We start from the raw sequence: 20,776 nt of genomic DNA, 5'->3' as shown, positions 1-20,776 counted from the left end.
ATAAGAAAGAGACTAAAAGCCAGGGGCATCATGAAAGTGTGAGTCCCACAGGGTCTCCAACCCTATTAACTCCAACAGCTTTTAGCAGTGGGATGTCCTCCTTATGTCTTGGGCTTGCAAACCACTCAATCTGTTCCGTTCCAGTTCTTACATGATTCACTTTCAAAAACCCTTTAGGTTCTTTTTCACAACTCCTTAGTTCTTTTTCTACTAAGTTTATTTGGTTAATACTTAATCCCCTTGTAATATATTGGTATCACCTTATCTGCCCTTGTATAGAACTGAGGTTCTTCTAACTCTGTTAAACCCTGAATTAAATTTTTTTTAAAAAAATACAGATGATATAGCAGGGACAGTATTAGACCAGGAGTCAAGAGATGAAGATACTAATGCCAACTTTATGACTATATTATCTCTTTCAGCTTGGGTAAATTATTGAACCTAGATTTTACCTAAAGTCATGTTCAGCTCTATAATTTTATGAGGCACAAAAAGAGAAAATGCGGTAATAACTTCCCATTCTCCTTGGGGAAGACAAGATAAAGCCAATGACAGTTTTAACTTCTGGGCCACTATTTGGTTTGAGTTTCTTAAAGAAAAGAGCTAGAGGCTTCTGCTGCCGCCTTTGACACGGAGCTAGGGTATGGATGGCAACCAGAGGCAGCAACCTTCATGGAGGCGATGTAGAGGAAGACACTTCGCAGCTCTTCTTCTCCAAAGAGTTTGAAACAGCAGAAACTCTTCTAAATTCTGAAGCACACATGCTTCTAGAGCATCGAACATAACAGAATGAAAGTGCAGAGCATGAACAAGAACTTTCAGAGTTTTTCATGAAAAGTCTAAATTACACTGCCTGGTTTAGTCGTTTTAAGAACAGGGAAACCATTGCTAGTGTTCGGGGTTTGTTACTCCAGAAAAAGCTCCATAAGTTTGAGTTGGGCTGTTAAGCATACCTTTGTCCTGAGACAGCAGAAGAGGCTAAGGCTCTGACTCCAAGCCCGGAGGGTCGATCTGAAGACAAGGAATTGCAACAGATTCTTGATATCCAGACCAAGAGGAGCTTCCAGTGTTAGTAATAGGAACTCAGCCCTTCAGTGAAGACAGAAGGAAAATTTCCCAAAATTGCAACTGAGAAACATTCAGACTCCCTCCAGAAATCGTACGGAAATTTAGTCACAATAGCTGGTCAAGTGTCCTGTGGACAAGGCAATGTAAAGTCTTGCATCAATTCAAACTTATGAACAGTGGTGATACTGATTGACTCTTTGAATATTTGAGATGTGGCTAAGGGCAGGAATGCCACTGATTTTTAAAGGGGCTTTGGGATGATTTCCTTTAATGAAGGGTTTTCAGATGAGGTAGTGGACCAGTACCTAGATACTTGCATCATCATCTCCATCCCTTCTCTTAAAGGGAAATGTTTAAGTGGAAAGAGTGAGGTGGGATAATTTAGCCAATAAATATATCTGGCATCTTATTGACTACTTCATGTTCTTTTATTAAAATTTTTTTGAGGGATGGAAGTCAGGGCAATTGGGGTTAAGTGACTTGCCTAAGGTCACACAGCTAGTAAGTTGTGTCAAATGTCTGAGGCCAGATTTGAACTCAGGTCCTCCTGACTCCAGGGCTGGTGCTCTAATCACTTAGCCACCTAGCTGCCCCTATTGACTACTTCATATGACTGAATTTGGCACTTCATTTATATTCACATCTTTGGTTTGAATTTCAAGCTATTGTGAAATATTATTGATCCAGATTAAAATATGTAAAAACACCTTGAGTAAAAATAAAGTTGTGTCTCATACAAATGATGGAAGGAAAAATCAAAGTGAACCTATACCTGAATGTTTGAAGTTCTTAAAAAAACTGAACATCTCATAATCTTGAAGTACTATATAGTCAATTTGGTCAAAACTCAGAGGAAAAAGATAAAGAAATTACCAACTCTAAAGATAGAGAAACATGAGAACAGTCATTGACCTACTGAAACTTCGCATCCCTCCTACCACAGTGTCCTATACACAGCAGGTACTTAAATGTCAAATTGAAGGAATAGAGTTAACCAAACAGCTTCTACATACCAAAAAAATCAATCCAATAAACTTAAGTTCTAGATCCATAAGAGCAAACTAAAATTTATCCTAGGTCAGTGGTTCTTTTTTATCGTTGAGGCATAGTGTTTTTATGTGAGGAAACTTGGCACACTGATTGTTTAAGTTGGCAATAAAGCAGGGTTCTTAAGTAGTTAGGCCTTCTGACCCATTACCTGAGCCTTGAGATTCCTCTGCCCTTCTCTCTGGCATCCCTCTTCCACCACCCTCATTCCCCTTCCCATTGTTACTTCCCTTAGACTTTGAGCCAGTAGAACTGCTATTGTGACTTCAGTTGCAATGACAGACAGCAAACTCCTGCTGAGCATTTGGGCTAGGCTAGGGAATCCTAAACTCTCCGAATGCGTGGAGGAAATGGGGGAGGGGTGAGAGTAGACTAATAGAGAGGTCTGCAAACTTGCAGTTTAGGAAGGCAAAATTTTGTAACGCATCTACCAAAACTGATGACTCTTTTTGAACCATTGTCCTAAGTATGTAGAGTAAAACTTCAGTCAAAATTGAAGTAATTAGACTCAATTGTTTTTAAACTCTGATTTTAAGAGAAAGACTTTTTAAAAAAAACTCATATCAGGACTTTTATAAAGCAGTTCCTTAATATGCCCTTGAGTCAATACCCATTTAACCCTATCTTCTACATTTTTGGCAGCTAGTCAAAAGACCTTCTGGGCCTGAAGTTGAAAAGACTCATTTTTCTGAGTTCATATCTGGTCTCAGTTACTTAGTAGCTGTGTGACCCTGGGCAAGTCATTTAATTATGTTTGCCTCAGTTTCCTCATTTGAGCTGGAGAAGGAAATGGCAAACCATTCCAGTATCTTTGCCAAGAAAACCACAAAGCGGGTCACAGACTCGCACATGACTGAAATGATTGAACAAACAACAAACAAAAATAGTCCTGGTTTTTCTGTTTACTAGTCATTTGACCTTAGACAAGTCACTTCCATCTCTCTAAGTCTTAGTTTTCTCTTTTGTAAAATGAGGATTTCACCTGCCCTGCATACTCACAGAATTATAAGCAATAGGAGAAAATATAAATCCTTCTGGCATTTCAAAGTTCACAATCTTGCTCCAATCTTTGGACTTCTCCCATTATTCTCCCTCACACAAATTCTATACTCCAGCCAAATTGGCTTATTTGCTGGTTTTCATATATGACATTCTGTCTCCTATGTTTGCCTTTTCATAGACTGTCCTCCATACCTAGAATTGCTCTCTTGCTTCTCCTCTGCCTATCAGAATCTCTAGCTCCCTCCAAAGCTCAGTTCAAGTATGTCTCCTATTTAGGTGTTGTCCCCCCCAAAAAAACTTTTGATGTATTTACTTTAAATGTATTGTATTTGTTTATCTATATCCATGTTACTCCCCCCATAGAGTATTAGCTCCTTGAGGGCAGGGACTGTTTTGTTTTTGTATCCCCAGTGTCTTGCACATAACATAGGTACTTAATAAATGCTTGTAAACCTGAAGAATGTTTTCTTAAGGTGCCTTGAAAAGTAAAAGTCTATATATGTATATGTAAAATATTGTCAGTCTTAGATACCCACGCATATTCTTTCTCATTTATATAAAATGTTAATGCTAATGGCTAAAAAAAGATAAGAGCTAGAGGTAATAATCTTCAATTAAAATAAACAAATAATTGTGGTGTTCTACTTGCAAGCATTAAAAAGGACCAAGTTTCATTTTTGGATAAAGTCCTCCAAAAATTACTCAAGAGCTATATGATTTTTTCATCATAATGATGGCCCTTCCTGAGAACAAATTCTTCAATAACTGCACCTACAACACAGTTGTTTCCAGTCTTTGGTCAAGTCACTATGACATGTACCTTAACCATCACGGATCTGCCAAAAATATCATAGGAAGGATTTATACAATGAATGAGATAAGATGACCTCTACAGTCTATTCCAACTCAAAGATTCCATAGAGCCATACAGATAACACAGTGAAATCACTAGTGATCATAGCAGTTATAAAATAGCACGAAAGATACAAAATTTATGTTAGAATTCAGTTTCATAGACAATGAATGGAAATGTGTGGTTCAAATGTACATGCCCAATTAGAAAGCAAATCTCTATGTGGGATAGGGACCGTTTCACTTTTGTCTTTTTATCCCCTGACATAGACACTTCATACACTTGGAAATCAAATGATCCCAGATCAAGCATATGCGTTACTGTTTAGACCATGAATTGGTGAAATTGTACCAACACCTAGTGTAACCAGAATGGCCTTTGTTTCTTTGAGTGACTCAATTTATCTCAGTGAGCTTTACTAGGTGCTAAGCCCTAGTTAAACCCCATTAGGTGTTAATATAATCCATGTGGATGTGAACCTCCCAGGGTCCTAAGGGGAGGGGCCAACTCAAGAACCAATCACCAGAGCCTGAGCTCTGGTGATTCAGATGATGTTTAATGTCTGAAGCCCTATAAGAAGGGAGGACAGAGCCATTGGTGCGGGGCTCTGGAGATGGTGTTGATGAGGAGACTCTGGGCAGCTGTAGCTAAGGAGCCCTCCAGCTTGTAAACCTGGATGTTGAAACTTTGTTGAACTCTGGTAACTATCTGTTTGGACTTGAATCAGACAAAATCTGTTGATGTTTGTAATTTATTTGCATTTTGTTTTGAAGTTCAGGGTGCTGGTTTTTTTTCCCCCTGAACTAACTGAATAATATTTGAATGCTGAATTAAAAGTAAACTTGTCAACCCCTTCACCTTGCTTCACTTGCTTAAGCAGATCGAAAGAACCTGTGCTGTTGGCAGCTTTCTGGGTGCTGGCTGTGGGTGAATCTTATACCCCCACAGAAGCTGCTAGCCAGATTGTTGAAACACCTAGCGGTAACATGCACTAACTGTGGGGACAATCACTGAAGATGAGGTGCCCAGGCTATGACAGTCAGCTGTCAATCATCATGAACATCCCCCAAACCACAGTGATGTCATAAGATCAGGACACCCAAGGACAAACAACAGAGGGGGCACTGTCTCCCTCCTCCTATCCTTCCCCAATCTCTCCTTCAAAATCCTCAATCAATCCTACATACTCCTTTAATTTTCACTGATTCTCCCCAAATCATCACCAAGTAAACCACTGTATAATCACAAAATACCAAACAGATTATATTCATCTCATCAAAATAGCCCTGTAAAAATGCCAGCCAAACTGAATGCTCCTCTCATTCAGAAACAGTGGCAAAAGCAGCAGAGAGCATTTTCCTTCAGTGCTACAAATAGTCCTCAGCCCCTCAGGAGCTACGTCTTTAGACACTGGTGACTAATATTATTTCCGCCACTTGTCAGATCATTTTGCTTATCTATAACACCCATCACTATATGTGTTCTAGTCACTTATCCGCGTGCTATTTCTCCCATCTTTTCTACTTTTCTCTGGATTTAACTCACTCCTCCAATCTGCTCTCACACTAGAATATCTAAGTTCCCACCACCAGACAATCATTCTCTTTCAGAATATTTTTTGTTTGTTGTTTAGTCTTTTCAGTTGTGTCTGCCTCTTCATGGCCTGTTTTGGGGTTTTCTTTGCAAAGATACTGGAGTGGTTTGCTATTTCCTTCTCCAGCTTATTTCACAGATGAGGAAACTGAGGCAAACAGGGGTAAGTGACTTGCCCAAGGTCACACTGCTAGTAAGTGTCTAAGGTCAGATTTGAACTCACATCTCCCTGGCTCCACGCAGGCACTCTATCCTCTGTGTCACCTTAGCTGCCCTTTAAGGATACTAAGGATAACCCTAATGAAGGGAAATACACATTCTCTACTTACCAATATACCTTTAGAGCCCCCATCCAATGTGTATGCCCAACCTGACACAAAGTACAATTGCATGATATTTGCTCAACCAGCCACTCACAATATGACACTTTGGGATCTTAACCCTAACCATTTACTTAAAAACAAAGCAAAAGAAATAATAATATTATAAATAAAAATATATTACAGCAAATGCATAATAATAAAATATATCACAATATACATTTAAACTCAGATCGCACTATCCTACCAATGTACCAATATAAATTGGGACATATTTACAGGAAATAGTCAGGGAAACACATGAGGGAGGAAAATTAATATGCTTAGAGTGATCCAAAACTTTGGACTGTAGGCTTCAGTCTTACTGGTCAGGAATCATACAAAAGGGCTTTCGTGATCACTGGCTGACTGTGAATCCTCACCACCCTTTCCCTGGGGAAATTCTCTTTTTGACTTGAACACAACTTTTATAAATTCTTTCAGTAACCATCATATTTAATTAAAAAGGCATTTAGAAAAGATTAGTTCTTAATGTGAACAGCAGTTGTCTTTAAGCTAGAAAACTGCAAAAATCATCATATTACTATCTCTAAGCTAGTCAGACCAGACTAGCCATTGAATCATTCATCTGAATGCCCTGTGCCCATTCATGAAGGCAGTTATAGCAATGCGATTCAGATTGAGTCTAGGATAGATCACGAAAATAACAAAAAGAGTGCAAAGGCTCTTCTGCTTTTCATCCTTATGCCAGAGGTGGCAGCAGAGAGCAACAATCCCTTATGAAAACCTTCACCTTTCTCCAGCTCTAGGTGGCGCTGAAGGGTAATTCCCTTTCCAATCATTAGCTCAGCTAGGGAGTCATTATGTCTGTAACTGCCACCATTATGACAAAATAGATTTTCTATTGTTCCTTGCTCTGTCTTCAGTTCTGTTCCTTCATAAAGAAGGAACTTTTCTATAAAAGCAGAGCTTCCTTCTCTATAATCCAGTTCCTTTTCCTCCCCTTCTGTGTGTTAAATGACTGATTCCCTTTTTTGAATAAAAAGTTACAACTCAACTTTGGTCTCCAAATGTTTATGATTGCTAATGGTTTTGCTTGTTTTTAAATATTACCTTCTTTCCCCTTTAGTCACAAAACATGCATGTGCAAATTTGCTAAGGTACCCATCTTGCTTGTAGTTCTGAAGACTTCAACATGGTCTTCAACATTGAAAATGACCATGTCCTTTGGTGCCATTGAAATTATTTCATTACATATCACACTGGCATTTCTCTGGCTCTTTTTAAATTTTTTTTTACATAAGATCTTTTTTCTACCCATAAAATTAAACTATTCCTAGCCAAGCAAGGCATCACTCCATTTTATTGATAAAAAGATCTCAGTACTCATATGTGTACTACTGATCATTTTCTCTCCAAATCTTATCTGAAAACTTTTTTTTCATAAGCATACAATAGCAGTGTGTAGTAAAACAAAGTTATTTTTAACTCCTTTAAAGCATCAAAATATTTATCCATAATAACAGCAACATCCCAAATCTTTCCTTACACAATAATATTTTCTGTCCTTTTCATTGATGTGCCACTTTGTTTTCTTAAAAGGAGAGTGTATCTTGCACATATATCAGGTTTAGAGTTATTTGTGGAGTTTTTTTTAATATCCTCCATCTTATGCTGAGTTCCATGAAAGTAGGAAGCCTATCTTCCTCGTGTCTGGAATAGGTCTCTGTGTAGAATGGGTGTTTAATATATATATATATTTTTTGGAAGTTGTTTAGCTCTAAATCTTTGTATGTATGTATATATGTGTGTGTATATATATATATATATATATATATATATATCTGTGTCTATAGTTATACACACAAGATCTAAAATAAACATAATTGGAAGAATTGGGGGAAGGAAATAATCATTTATATAGTAACTACTATGTTCCACTACAATGTTAATCACTTTACAAATATTATCTCATTTGCCTCTCATAAGAACCATATGAGGTATTATTACACTTTACAGTTGAGGAAACCGAGGCAAAGGAGACAAATTACTTGCCCAGGATCACACAGCTAGTTAATGTCTGAGGCAGGATTTGAATTCAGGTGTTCCTAACACCCAGGTTCTGCATTCTATCAACTGCACCACCTAGCTGCCTTTTTTGGCCATACCTACTAATTTACAGGCTCCATTCTCTTCCTTTTTTTGAAAACCTTATCTACATTTGCTCTTTTCTCTACTATAAGACCTTTCTTGTGTTACCCAATCTACACCTATAGCCATCAGCAATCACAATCCAGAATACTTCAAGTTTCCACTATTTTACTACAATACTGCCACTTTTCTTTTAACAAATGAGGCTTCAGGAGCAGCTATAGTAAGAAAAATAAAATCCTCACCTGATGACTAACCTTGGCATGAGTCTCTTCACACTTAGCTAGGTTTGTCTTTGGACAACAGATACACAATCGTTCAGTAGATCCCACATTCAAACTCAATTCTGTTTTTTAGGACCTAGAAGGATATGCACTCTGTTGGCCAAAGATTGCCTCTTTACGGTCATAAGGTATCACAGTAGGATTTTAATGGAGGATCTCTCTCTCTCTCTCTTTCTCTGTCTCTCTATTTTTTGTCATCTTTCTTTTTTCTCTTTATAGAGTGACTTTTTACCATCTTTCTACCATCTTTCATTTTCCATCCATAATTTATATATCTATCTTTTCCTTTCTTTTTTATCTGTAATATTTTTCTATCTATAATCTCTATCTTTTAAATTTTATCTATCATCTTTTTTATATCTATCTGTAATCTGTCTTTCTTTCTCTTTCTTCATGATCTTTCTTTTTCCTGTCTACCTATTTCTTTTTATCTATGATCTGTCTTTTCTTTTATCTATTTATCTATTATCTATATTTTTCTATCTATAATCTATCTTTCTTCATTTTTCTATCAATAACCTATCTTTAATTTTTCTACCACATTTGTTATCCATAATATGTATCTATATTTTTCTTTTTCTTATTTATCTATCACCTATCTTTTCTAGTTTACACGTCTTTATTTTTCTATCTATATTTTTTCTTTATCATCTTTCAATTTTCTTTCTTTTTCTAAATTTCATGTCTTTCTATCTATAATCTATTTTAATCTAACTTTCATCTAACAAACTATATATAAATATAAACATATTTATATGTGCATATATAATCTAAATAATACAATAACACACATATGTGTACAAATACAAGCATGGGTATATAATACATATAAAATGCAAGTCTCTGCACATATACCCAAGCATATATACATAAAACATTGATGGATTCATGATCTCATTGATGTGGGAACTAACCACCAATCCCAACCACCCTCAATCTTGCCATCTCATCCTATATAATTCTTTCCCATGTCCTTCAAAGAGATTCTATATGACATGCTGCAGGTTTTCCTTTTCATCTTTCCATATTTTGTAAGAAACAGTATAGCACTTGGGGGTCCATTTGCAATCTCTCTCTCTCTTATTACGTATATAGTCAATCTCCTTTCTCAATCACACACTTCATCGATGATGTCTTTTGCATCAAGTGCATCACAGAATTATAGGGTTTCAGAGTTAGAAGAGGTTACAAAAGCCATCTAGAACAACCAAAACAAAAATGAGATAGACCTGTGAAATATACCTAAAAGTGATCTTTCAGTCTTTCTTTGAAGGACACTGGTAATAGCGGCTCTCTTTTATTTTATTTTATTTTATTGTATTGTATCTTATTTTATTTTATTTTTGGATACTGAGCCTCCCTGTGTCCCCTGGGCTGGAAGTACAGTAGCTATTCATGAACCCAATCACAACGTTGATCAGTAAGGAAATTTTAACTTGCTCTGTGTTTCAGACCTAGGGCAGGTCACAGCCTACTTAGGCATCCTGGTTCCTCCCCCCAGCCTTTGTTTCCAGAGGTCTCACCATATTGGTGCTAGATTTAGTATGAACACCCTATCAGCTTTAGCCCTACTGCAGCACAAAACTCTTGAGTTCAAGAAATCCATCATCCGCAGTGCCATCACAACATCCCAGCAACAATTACAGGTGTTTGTCATCACATCCGGCCACTTATTGCTTCTTTTTCTGAGTCATCAGGATGTTCTTCATCATCCTTCTTCCTTCTTCAATGCTACTCTGTACTACCAACAGCAACCCTTTCCTACGTATCCTATTCATTTTGAATAAAGTATATACTCTTCTAGGGTCACATTACAATAATGTTTATCCCACCTAATCTCAGTGATACTTAGAGTAAATTCAGTTGAGGGAGGGGGAAAGGTGTCATTGTTCCATTTAAATTATTGTTATTGTATATTTTGTTTTCCTGGTTCTGAATACTTTATATCAGTTGATGCAAATCTTCTCAGCATTCTTCCTATTCATTTTTTTTCTAGCACTGTAATATTCCACATAGTACAGAAAGTCCCAAAAGTCTTAGTATAGTCTTAAGTTTTAGCTTAATTCTGGAATGTTTGCTATTTCAAGTGGCTAAATTGAACACGTCTAATCATTTAGGGATTCTAGTTATTAGGAAATAGTGGCATTTCCCCCAGTCTTCAGATTAATAATTAAAGTTACCTTAGTTCAAGAGTTCTTAATCTGGCATCTAGATGGGTTCATGAATATGGATGAGAAAAAATATATCTTTATTTTCCCTAACCTTTCATTGAAATTTAGTACTCCCTTCAGTTATGATTTTAATAAATATATACATACATGTATATATGTTTGCGCATGTCTATGTATGTACATATGTCTATGTTATGAAAAGGGTTTCACAGGCTGTCCCAGACTATGTATCTATGACACAAAAAATGGCTAAGAATTCATCTTCTGTTTAGATTCTGGTGGGTTTCAGAACCCACTTCACAGAAACAGATTGAATATACGTAAGGAGAAGGGAGAGATGTATATATACACAAGTGCATTTACCCCAAACTAACAAAAACCTTGGGTTTGGAGTCATCTACACCAGCGCTGAAACCACCTGCCCCAGCTTTTATGAGGACCTCCCCTTTACATCATTGCTATTTTTTTCTGCCATCAAAACCCAAACCATGTCTGCAACCAGTCTGTTTTTCAAATGAATAGGTCAGCCTGGTAAAGAGCCAAAATTAGCAGCCTTCCGGGCTTTTGTGATGTGGAAGCCTTCAGATCTTTTCCAGCAGAGTCCATTAAAAGGATCTTGAGCCCTTGAGGCTGAAAACAAACGTGACATTCTGCTGGGTTCGATAATTATTTGCTTCTGAACATTTGCTTACCATTATTTTCTGTGGCCTTTTTGCATGATTTCTATTGAGATTTCCCATATTGAAAGACCAGTATTAATTCATTATAAACCCTTTCATTCACTGATTAGTACCTTTCTGAATAAAATTCACATATTACTTTCTATGGTGAAAGAGGAGAGAAAGACATAGAGAAAAAGGAAATAGGTTGCATCTAGCTTTGGTTTTGGGGGGAGATTTTTGTCCATATGAAATTGGAGGCATAAGATTACTAAAGTGAAGATGTCAGACTTATAAAATTCTTTAAAATTATTTCCATATTTGTTCTTTCCTGCATTTTGCTTTGGTTTCCAAAAAATAGTTGTAGATAGTACAGTATCTAAAAAGTTTCCACAAATTGATGAATATAGCAGAGATATTGTTGACAAGTAACCAAAAGACAGATAGCCCTCATGTCAGAGATTCTCATGACTTGAAGGGCCCAAGTACAATTTGGGAGATTGTCTGTCTCATCCTTCTAATAGCCCCCAAACAAGAAACCTTGGGAAATCGATGCATGTATAAAAGATCCCACAGAAAGTGCCAACCTTTATTCTTTCCCAACTGTGTTTCTGACCTTCCAGACTTCAACACCAAACCTCAGCTGGATCACCACCCTGCAACCAACTTTAGCTCCTATGGCCTTCACACCTTGCAACGTCCCTATGCTTTACCAGGCCCCTTCTCCCATCAGTAAACTCCTCCCAGGATGTCCATTTCAGGTGAGCGGTCCGGACCAGCCAATATTCATTACCCTCTAGAATGGACATGTGCATATGACTTTCTATACTTCATGTGCTGGGTACTTTAATCTCTATCCTTTCACCCCACCCCCAGCCCTCACCCATACACACACTTTTCAGCTCCCTTTTACATCTTGTCTTTCTCCCATTAGAATGTAAGCTCCTTGAGATAAGGGACTGTCTTTTTTGCTTGTATTTATGTACCCAACATTTAGCATAGCACTTGGCATATAGTAAGTACTTAGTAAATATTTGATGTGCTGCCTTGCCTTAGTATATAGAATATCACTATTTTGCATATTTAGTAAACGATATCTCAGTATAGTCTCTATGTCTCCGTGTCTCTGTGTCTGTCTCTGTGTCTATCCATCTCTCTGTCTCTGTATGTCTCTGTGTATGTGTGTGTCTCTGTCTCTGTGTCTCCGTATCTGTCTCTGTGTGTCTCTCTCTGTGTGTGTCTCTCTCTGTCTCTCTGTCTCTGTGTGTCTGTGTGTGTGTGTGTCTCTCTGTGTCTCCGTGTCTGTGTCTCCGTGTGTCTCCGTGTCTCTGTCTCTCTCTCCCATCAGTCCAGAAATGTCCCCCATTCTCTAACATGTCTATTTTATCTGCATAGTTTCTTAGACAAGGCAGGAAAAGTCTTCAACGTTCTCTATGTTTTTGTGCCTTTTTCTCTATGAAACCTGAGCACCGCCCCCATTTTCACATTTTCCTTGTCCCTGAACATTCACTTTTTGCCAGTTTTTTCTTCTCTTTCGTCTCTACCAGTCACATTCCTATGTCACTCCCCATATATCTCCCTTCCATTCCCTCCCTCTACAATCTTTCATAATTCCTTCTGCATAAATTGCACAAAGTTTAAATAGGAAACCTCTCCTGCCTTGCTCAAATTGCACTGAATTCCTTTGGATTCTATCATGCACCAAGCAATATAATCATTCTGCAAACTCCCCTCAGCCTTGGTACTCACGCCTTAGTGTTCCTTTCTGGCCGTGGGAGCTCTCTGAATGGAAGATGGAGAGCTCTTCCCAGAACCTCCATTTAAGAACGGGGCCCAGGTCAGTTATCTCTTCATCTCCTCATTGGCCGCATTGTTACAATGTCAATAAACATTCTTTAAGTACTAGTTATATGCCAGGCACTGTGTTATGCACTGGGAACGCAAATAAAAAAAGGAAAGATAGTCCTTGCCCTCAAGGAGCTTATAATCTAATAGAGGAAGACAACACAGAAAAGGAAACTGAAAAGTAGGGGCCAGAGGGGGCCAGTTGAGGCAAATACAGATTCCCCCCAAACCTTGATGGGGGTAATCAAGGCACACACAGCGTCCTAGCTTGTGCATTTCAACCCTAAAGTTCCCCACTCACTGACCAGTGCCCATCTGCTTTGTACTTACACTCCACCCCTCCAGGATCCTGTCCTTTACAACCTAAAAAGGTGACACCTGGCTCCTACGATCTACACAGGTCATAGTGGAGTTGTTTTAAACCATACTCATATCTAATCTCTGGGAACAAGAGATTGTTATGGCCATGGATCCTGGAAAACCAAACTCCTTATGCTTACAAAGCTTAAAGCTCAGAAAAGGAAATTACTTAGCCAAGGCCACACATAAAGTGAGCAATGGATAAATTATTTCAAAACAAATCCTCTGATTCCATTTTTTAGTGTTTTGTTTAGCATTTCTTTAGCTTGCTGTTACTGTTTTCAATTTTGTTTTCTGTCTTTTGGTTTTCAAAATATTTTTCTTTATGCTGGATGTAGACTTCTTCGTTTATTAGCTTTCTAGGTTTTTTTAATCACATATTGAATTCTTGTTATTTCTCACTCGTTAATAACAACAGCAGCAATGATAATAATGCTTAGCATTTATAGAGGGTGTCCCAAAAGTCTTAGTGTGACTTAGAGGCGATAAAGCTTCAAGCGACGTTATGAACGTTGGGACACCCTGTACAATACTTTAAAGTTTCTTTTACAGATATTCACTCATCACCTCATTTGTTCATCGCTACAACCCTGAATTATTTTTATTGTTATCGTTGGTTATTTGTTAGTGTTATTATGATTCTCCTTTTACAGATGAGGAAATCGAAGGTGAGAATGACTTGTATAGGGTCACACAGCTACATAGCTGAGGCAGGTTTTAAACTCCGGTCTTCCTGATGTGCCATCCAGCACTCTATCCATTATGACACCTAGCTGCCTCATCTTTGTTAATAAAGTATTAAGGAGTACAAATTTTCCTTTAAGGACAGTTTTACCTGCATTCACCACCAGGAAAGAGCTGCTATAGATATTTTTGTACATATAAGTCCTTTTCCTTCTTGTTTTTTATCAATTAATATCAATTTTTTATATTTTGTTTCACTTTTATTCTCTATAACTATATTTGTTTTGCATGTGTGATTTGTTCCTTGCCCCACTCATTCTTTGGGATATTATAATTTAGTCTAAATTTAAATATGAACCTTTCATTCTTAGCTCCTTGATTAATTACAATTTATACTCCAAATAATCTATAAAATAAGTGTTTGATTCATCAGCCTATGTGCATTAATTTATGATTTCTTCATGCCCAAGTATCTGGTCATTTTTTTGTAAGGAAACTATGTAAGTCTGAAAAATAGGTAAACTTTTCAAAAATTCCATTTAATAAGCATGTTAGATCTATCTAATCTAATTTCACCAACATTATGTTCAGATTGGAAATCTCCTTATATCAGATTTTCTAAACATAAAAGCCTCATTTCTCAAACATATAGACAATTGAATCAAATTTATAAAAATAAGAACTATTCCCCAGTAGATAAATGCTCAAAAGACAGGAACAGTTTTTAGATGAAGCAATCAAAGCTATCTATAGACATATGAGAAATGCTCTAATTCACTATGGATTGGAGAAATGCAAATTTAAACATTTCTGAGAGCCTACTTCACACTTATTAGATTGCCTAATAGGACAGAAAAGGAAAATAACAAATGTCGGAGGGGATGTGTGAAAAATGAGACATTAATGCATTGTTGACGGAGTTGTGACCTAATTCAACCATTCTGTAGAGCAATTTGGAACTATGCCCAAAGGGCTATAAAACCATGCGTACTTGTGACCTAGCAATACCACTACTATGTATGTATCCCAAAAGAGATAAAAAAATAAAAAGGAAAAGGATCTATATGTACAAAAATATTTATAGCATCTCTTTCCTGGTGGCAAAGATTTGGAAGTTGAGTGGATGGCCATCAATTGGGGAATGGCTGAACAAATTGTGATACATGATTATAATGGAATACAATTGTACTATAAGAAATGATGGGCTAGATGCTCTCAGAAAAACCTGAAAAGACTTATGTGAGCTGACACAAATGAAATGTACTGTGTACAAAGTACCAGCAATATAGGATAATCAGCTGTGGATGACTTAGCTATTCTCAGCAATACAATATCCAAAACCACTCTGAAGGATTTATGATGAAAAATGCTATGCATCCACAGAAAAAGAACTGGTGGTGTCTGTATACAGATGGAAGCATACTTTTTAAACTTTATTTTTCTTAAGGGGTTTTTTTTGGTCTGTTTTCCTTTACAACATGACTAATATGGAAATATGTTTTGCATGGCTGAACATGTATAACATATCCAATTGCTTGCCTTCTCAATAAGGGTGGGGGAGAGTTGGGAAGGAAGGAAGGAAGAGAATTTGGAACTCAAAGTTTTAAAAATGAATGTTAAAAATTATTTTTCTATGTAACTGGAGAAAATAAAGTACTAAATAATTATTTTTTAAAAGACCTAAAAGAGTAACATCAAACTCATTTAAGTAACCTATATTGCGTTTCTATGTAGAACTTTCTACATTTCTGATAGCTTTTCTTTTGAATACTTAGATGTAATACCATCCAATACATGTAGATTTAATAGTCATTTCATTGTGTGTGGTATTTTTTACTATGATCTATTTTCCCTATTTACTTCTTTTAAGTTTTGCTATTGGCTTTTCCAAAATCATAGATTTTTTTTTGAAATTCAGCTGAAACATAATAAACTTTTTTCTAGCTCTCCATTTTAACCATTTATATGCATTTATGTTTTAAGTATTTTCTATATACAATAACTTGCTGGAGTATATTTTCTATCCTTTTTCCCAACATTCTGTGAATGTAGGTTCAACTTTCCAGGATAAAATATCTAAGGATATAGTTTTCTCTTGCTTTTTGGTACATTGTATTCTAGCCTTTTGATTTAAATTATGATCCCTTATTATGTGAACTGTCTCATCCTGACTCTTTAACAAAATTCTTTCTTAAACATAAAAGCACTGAAACAGAATTACCTCTCATTTATTTAAACTTTGAATTCCTCTATAAGAGTGCCCTGTGTATCCTAGCAATTTGCAATTTGCCTTCTATTTCCAATATTTCCTGGCATAGTTGTGCTGGAGCTAACTCATCGTTATCAAAGAACAACTGTTAAATTTATAGTAAGAGCACTTATGCTTTGAAAATCAACAAATGCTAAAAATTAGAGCTTAATGCATAGTTTTGTTGCATTCTAGCTTTAAGCAAATGATGGAGAAATTTTAATAATGCAAATTAAACTTAAAAGATTTTCCTGTATGCATTTCTTTTTGGAGAGCCTGTTAAATATTAACCAGCACACAACCACTTCCAAGCAATTTTCTTGTATGATTTGGTTATATTTAGTCTCACTGTTTCATTGTGTTGTTGCTTCTTTGGAATGAATTGATTCTTAGATTTCTCAGATATTCTTCGAGGTCAGTTGTTGTAGATTTTAGGAAGCTCAGATGTTCTTCCAATTTTTCTATTTTTAATTTTGCTCTAATTTTGTTTTCTCATCTCTGAATTTTTGTGTTCAATTGCTACTATTTTCTTTTTCAGTGTCCACTATTTTATTAAGATTTTCTACCATTCTTCAAACTCATCTGTTCTTTTGTTTTTCATTTTTTTCTTTAAGAGTTTTGATTTGTTCATTGTTCTTTTACTTTATTTGACATATTTCTTGATGCTAAGAGGTAATGAATTGACTGGGCTTCTGTACAGCCATTTACTCAGCCATCTTCATTGTACAGGTGAGGAAGCTAAGGCTTAAAGAGGTAAAATGACTTGAACAAGTTTCAGAACCCTTATGTCTCAGGCCAGTGGTCCATCCACTCCGCCGTACTGGATATATATTATATTCTTAGATTGCAAATTCTGTAATCTCATTTTAGAACAACAGGGGAGAAAATCAAATGTAATTTCAAAACTAATTCCTTTCATTTTGGTAGGGTATGTGGTATGTTCCGTGTGTTTTCCAAGAGTGTGTCCTGGATTTGGACTGTGATCTTGGGTTCTAGGAACAATTTTTACCTTAGAGATTTTGTCAATGACTTTTGGTGCCTGGAGTCTTGGTAAAAGTCGTCCAACTCATCATTAACTTCTGCAAACACATGCAGTGCTAGGAAGGTGTAAGCAACTTGAGGGCAAACTTAGTGACATTTTTGTCTTTGTATCTCTAGTAACTGTCATAGTGCTTTATAAACACTTAACAAATGTTTTTAACCTAATTGAACATGAGGTCTTTCTGTAAAATACATTTTTATTTGGTTCATTAAATATTTCCCAATTACATGTAAAAAGTAATAAATAATTTAATAATAATTTATTGATTAATAATTTAATAAATAATAAAAGTAATAAATAACATAAAAATTTTTGAGACCCAAATTCTTTCCTCTCCCACCCTATCTTAAGAAGTCAAGCAATTTGGTGTCAATTATACATGTGAAATAATGCAAAACATATTTACATATTAGCCACATTGCAAAAGAAAATGGAGAAAAAATACAAGAAAAATAAAGAAAGTTTTTTAAAGTATGCTTTGATCTTCATTCAGAGTTCATAAGTTCTCTCCCTGGACTTCAATAGTATTTTTCATCATGGGTCCTTTGGACTTGTCTTTTATCATCGTCTCAATTAAAGTAGCTAAGTCTCTCACAGTTGATTGTCTTTACAATATTGCTATCACTGTGTACAATGGTCTACTGCTTCTGCTCACTTAATTTTGCATGAGTTCATATGGCTTCCTAGGTTTTTCTAAAAGCATCCTAATTGTCATTTCTTATAACACAATAATATTCTGTCACAGTCATATACCACAACTTGTTCAACCATTCCCCAATTGATGGGCATCCTCCTTCATTCCAATTCTTTGTTACCACAAAAAGAGCTGCTATAAATATTTTTTTATAAATAGGTCCTTTTCCTTTTCCTTTGATCTCTTTGGGTATAGACTTAGTAGTGCTATAGCAACATATTAAAAAAATTTGAGCCAGTGGGGTGAAAAGGCATGAACAGTTTTATAGCTCTTCAGTTTTAGTTCCAAAATTCTCCAGAATGGTTGGACTAGTTCACAACTCCACCAACAGTGCATTAGTGTCCAATTTTTCCACATCTTCTCTAGCATTTGTCATTTTCATTTTCTGTCATGTTAGCCAATTTGATAGCTGTGGGGTGGTATCTCAGAGTTGCTTTAATTTGCATTTCTCTAATCAGCAGTGATTTAGAGCATTTTTTCATAAGACTGCTGATAGCTTTGCTGTCTTCTTCTGAAAAATGCCTGTTCATATCCTTTGACCATTTATCAACTGAGAAATGGCTCTTATTTTTATAAATTTGACTCAGTTCCCTATATATTTGAGAAATGAGGCCTTTACCAGAGAAACTTGCTATAAATTTTTTCTCAGTTTTCTCTTTTCCTTCTAATTTTGGCTACATTAGTTTTTGTTTGTGCAAAAGGTTTTTGATTTCATGTAATCAAAATTATATGTTTTACTTTCTGTGATCCTCTTTATCTCTTGTTTGATCATAAACTCTTCCATTATCCATAGATCTGACAGGTGCATTTTACCATGCTCCCTTAATTTACTTGCGAAACATTTCTTCATATCTAAAGTACTTACCTATTTTGACTTTATCTTGGAAGATTATATGAGATGTTAGTCTTTGCTTAGTTTCTGCCAAACTGTTTTCCAGTTTTCCCAGCAAATTTCATCAAATGTTGTGTTCTTACCCCAAAAATCTTAGATCCTTGGATTTGTCAACCAGTAGATTACTATGATCATTTACTACTGTATATTGTGTACCTAATCTATTCCACTGATCCACCACTCTATTTCTTAGCCACTACCAGATTATTTTGATGATTAAAGTATTTCATATTGTCTTAAGTTATTTTAAATGAAATTTCTCTATCTCTTGCGGCTGGGTTTTGTTGGTAATTCATAGAAATGCTGATGATTTATATGGGTTTATTTTATATACTATAACTTTGCTGAAATTATTAATTGTTTCAAGTAATTTTTAGTTGATTCTCTAGGGTTCTCTAAGTATAGCATCTTACCTGCAAAGAGTGATAGTTTTGTTTCCTCATTGCCTATTTTTATTCTCTAAATTTCTTTGTTTTTGTCTTATTGCTATAACTAACATTGCTAGTACAATATTAAAAAATAGTGATGATAATGGTCATCCTTGATTCACCCTTGATCTTACTGGGAAGGCTTCAGATTTATCCTCGTTACAAATAATATTTGCACTTAGTTTTAGATAGATACTGCTAATTATTTTAAGAAAGGCTCCTTAGATTCCTGTGCTTTCAAGTGTTTTTAATAAGAATAGGTGTTGTATTTTCCCAAAGGCTTTTAACATGAGGTATTCTGAGTTTCTGCCTGTGTAAGCTTTACCAAGAACTATATATTCACTTTATAAAAGAGTAGGGGGAGGATCGAAGGGAAGAGAAGGAAATGAAAGGGAAGGGAGTGGACAACAAAAAGGGAAGAGAAGAGAAAGGGAAGGGAAATCAAGCAAGGGAAAGAAAAAAGAGAGGAAGGAAGTAGAGAAGGATGGAAGGAAGGAAGGAAGGAAGAAAGAAAGGAAGGAAGGAAAAGGAAGGGAGGAAAAAAGGAAGGAAGGAAGGAAGGAAGGAAGGAAGGAAGGAAGGAAGGAAGGAAAAAAGGAAGGAATGAAGAAAAAAGGAAAGAAGGAAGAGGAAGGGAGGAAGGAGAGAAAAGTGAGGGAGGAAACAAGGTGGTAAATGAAGGAAAGGAAGAAAAGGAGGAAGACCTTTGAATTATACTAATAAGGATTATTTCCATTAACTATAAAAGATTTTGCTTTTTATCTCTCATCAAAATAAAAGAGGACGACTTTTATATAGGATATAATCCAACATGACTAACATCTATTTTCCTATGTCTCCTGAAAGTTTCTAGGATTAAAAAAAAAACGAGTTTCATGGACTTTAAAAATAAGATTGCTAACCTCAAAACCATATTAAGTTGACATCTGTTTTGCCATTGCATAGAAATGCAGTATGACACTTCAGAAACAAGGTAAGTAGGTGGTCATTAAAATGAAAGAAAGAAAGAAACACTAAAAACATACTGAGACTTTGACTCAGAATTTTGTCAAGTGGCCAAAATAATGCTGTTTGACTAGAATCACAGGCACCTCTCACAGGATACTGTTTTCCTATAAAGCACAAAGCAAACATATGCCCTAATTCTTTTTCCCTTTGAACTCTTAAGTTGTGGACAAGTAGTTAGATTTTTTTTAAAAAGTGTCTTTTTTTTTTAAAGATCAAACAATAATGATTAACATCAAGAGAGTAAAAGAAGTCTGGTTAGAAGCAGTGGATTAAACCCATTGGGGTCTGCTTTACTGAATTCCCTACCCTTTACCCCACCCTGACAGTCTTTTTCCTGTGATCTAGAAACTTATACTAAATACTTATTCAGCATTTATACTCATTCACAGGTAGAAACAACAGTGATTAATTAAAAAGGTAACCTGGC

General features: G+C 36.0%; 1 pseudogene; it reads left to right on the top strand.

The window, feature by feature from the left end:
- The first annotated feature begins 647 nt into the window (after positions 1–647).
- On the top strand, positions 648–1,073 carry LOC118854602 (annotated as a pseudogene).
- The last annotated feature ends 19,703 nt before the right edge of the window (positions 1,074–20,776 follow it).

The sequence above is a fragment of the Trichosurus vulpecula genome, chromosome 6 (assembly GCF_011100635.1).
Source record: "Trichosurus vulpecula isolate mTriVul1 chromosome 6, mTriVul1.pri, whole genome shotgun sequence".
NCBI classification, from domain to species: domain Eukaryota; kingdom Metazoa; phylum Chordata; class Mammalia; order Diprotodontia; family Phalangeridae; genus Trichosurus; species Trichosurus vulpecula.
The sequence above is the reverse complement of the archived record's forward strand: the minus strand, read 5'-3'. Positions and strand labels throughout refer to the sequence as shown.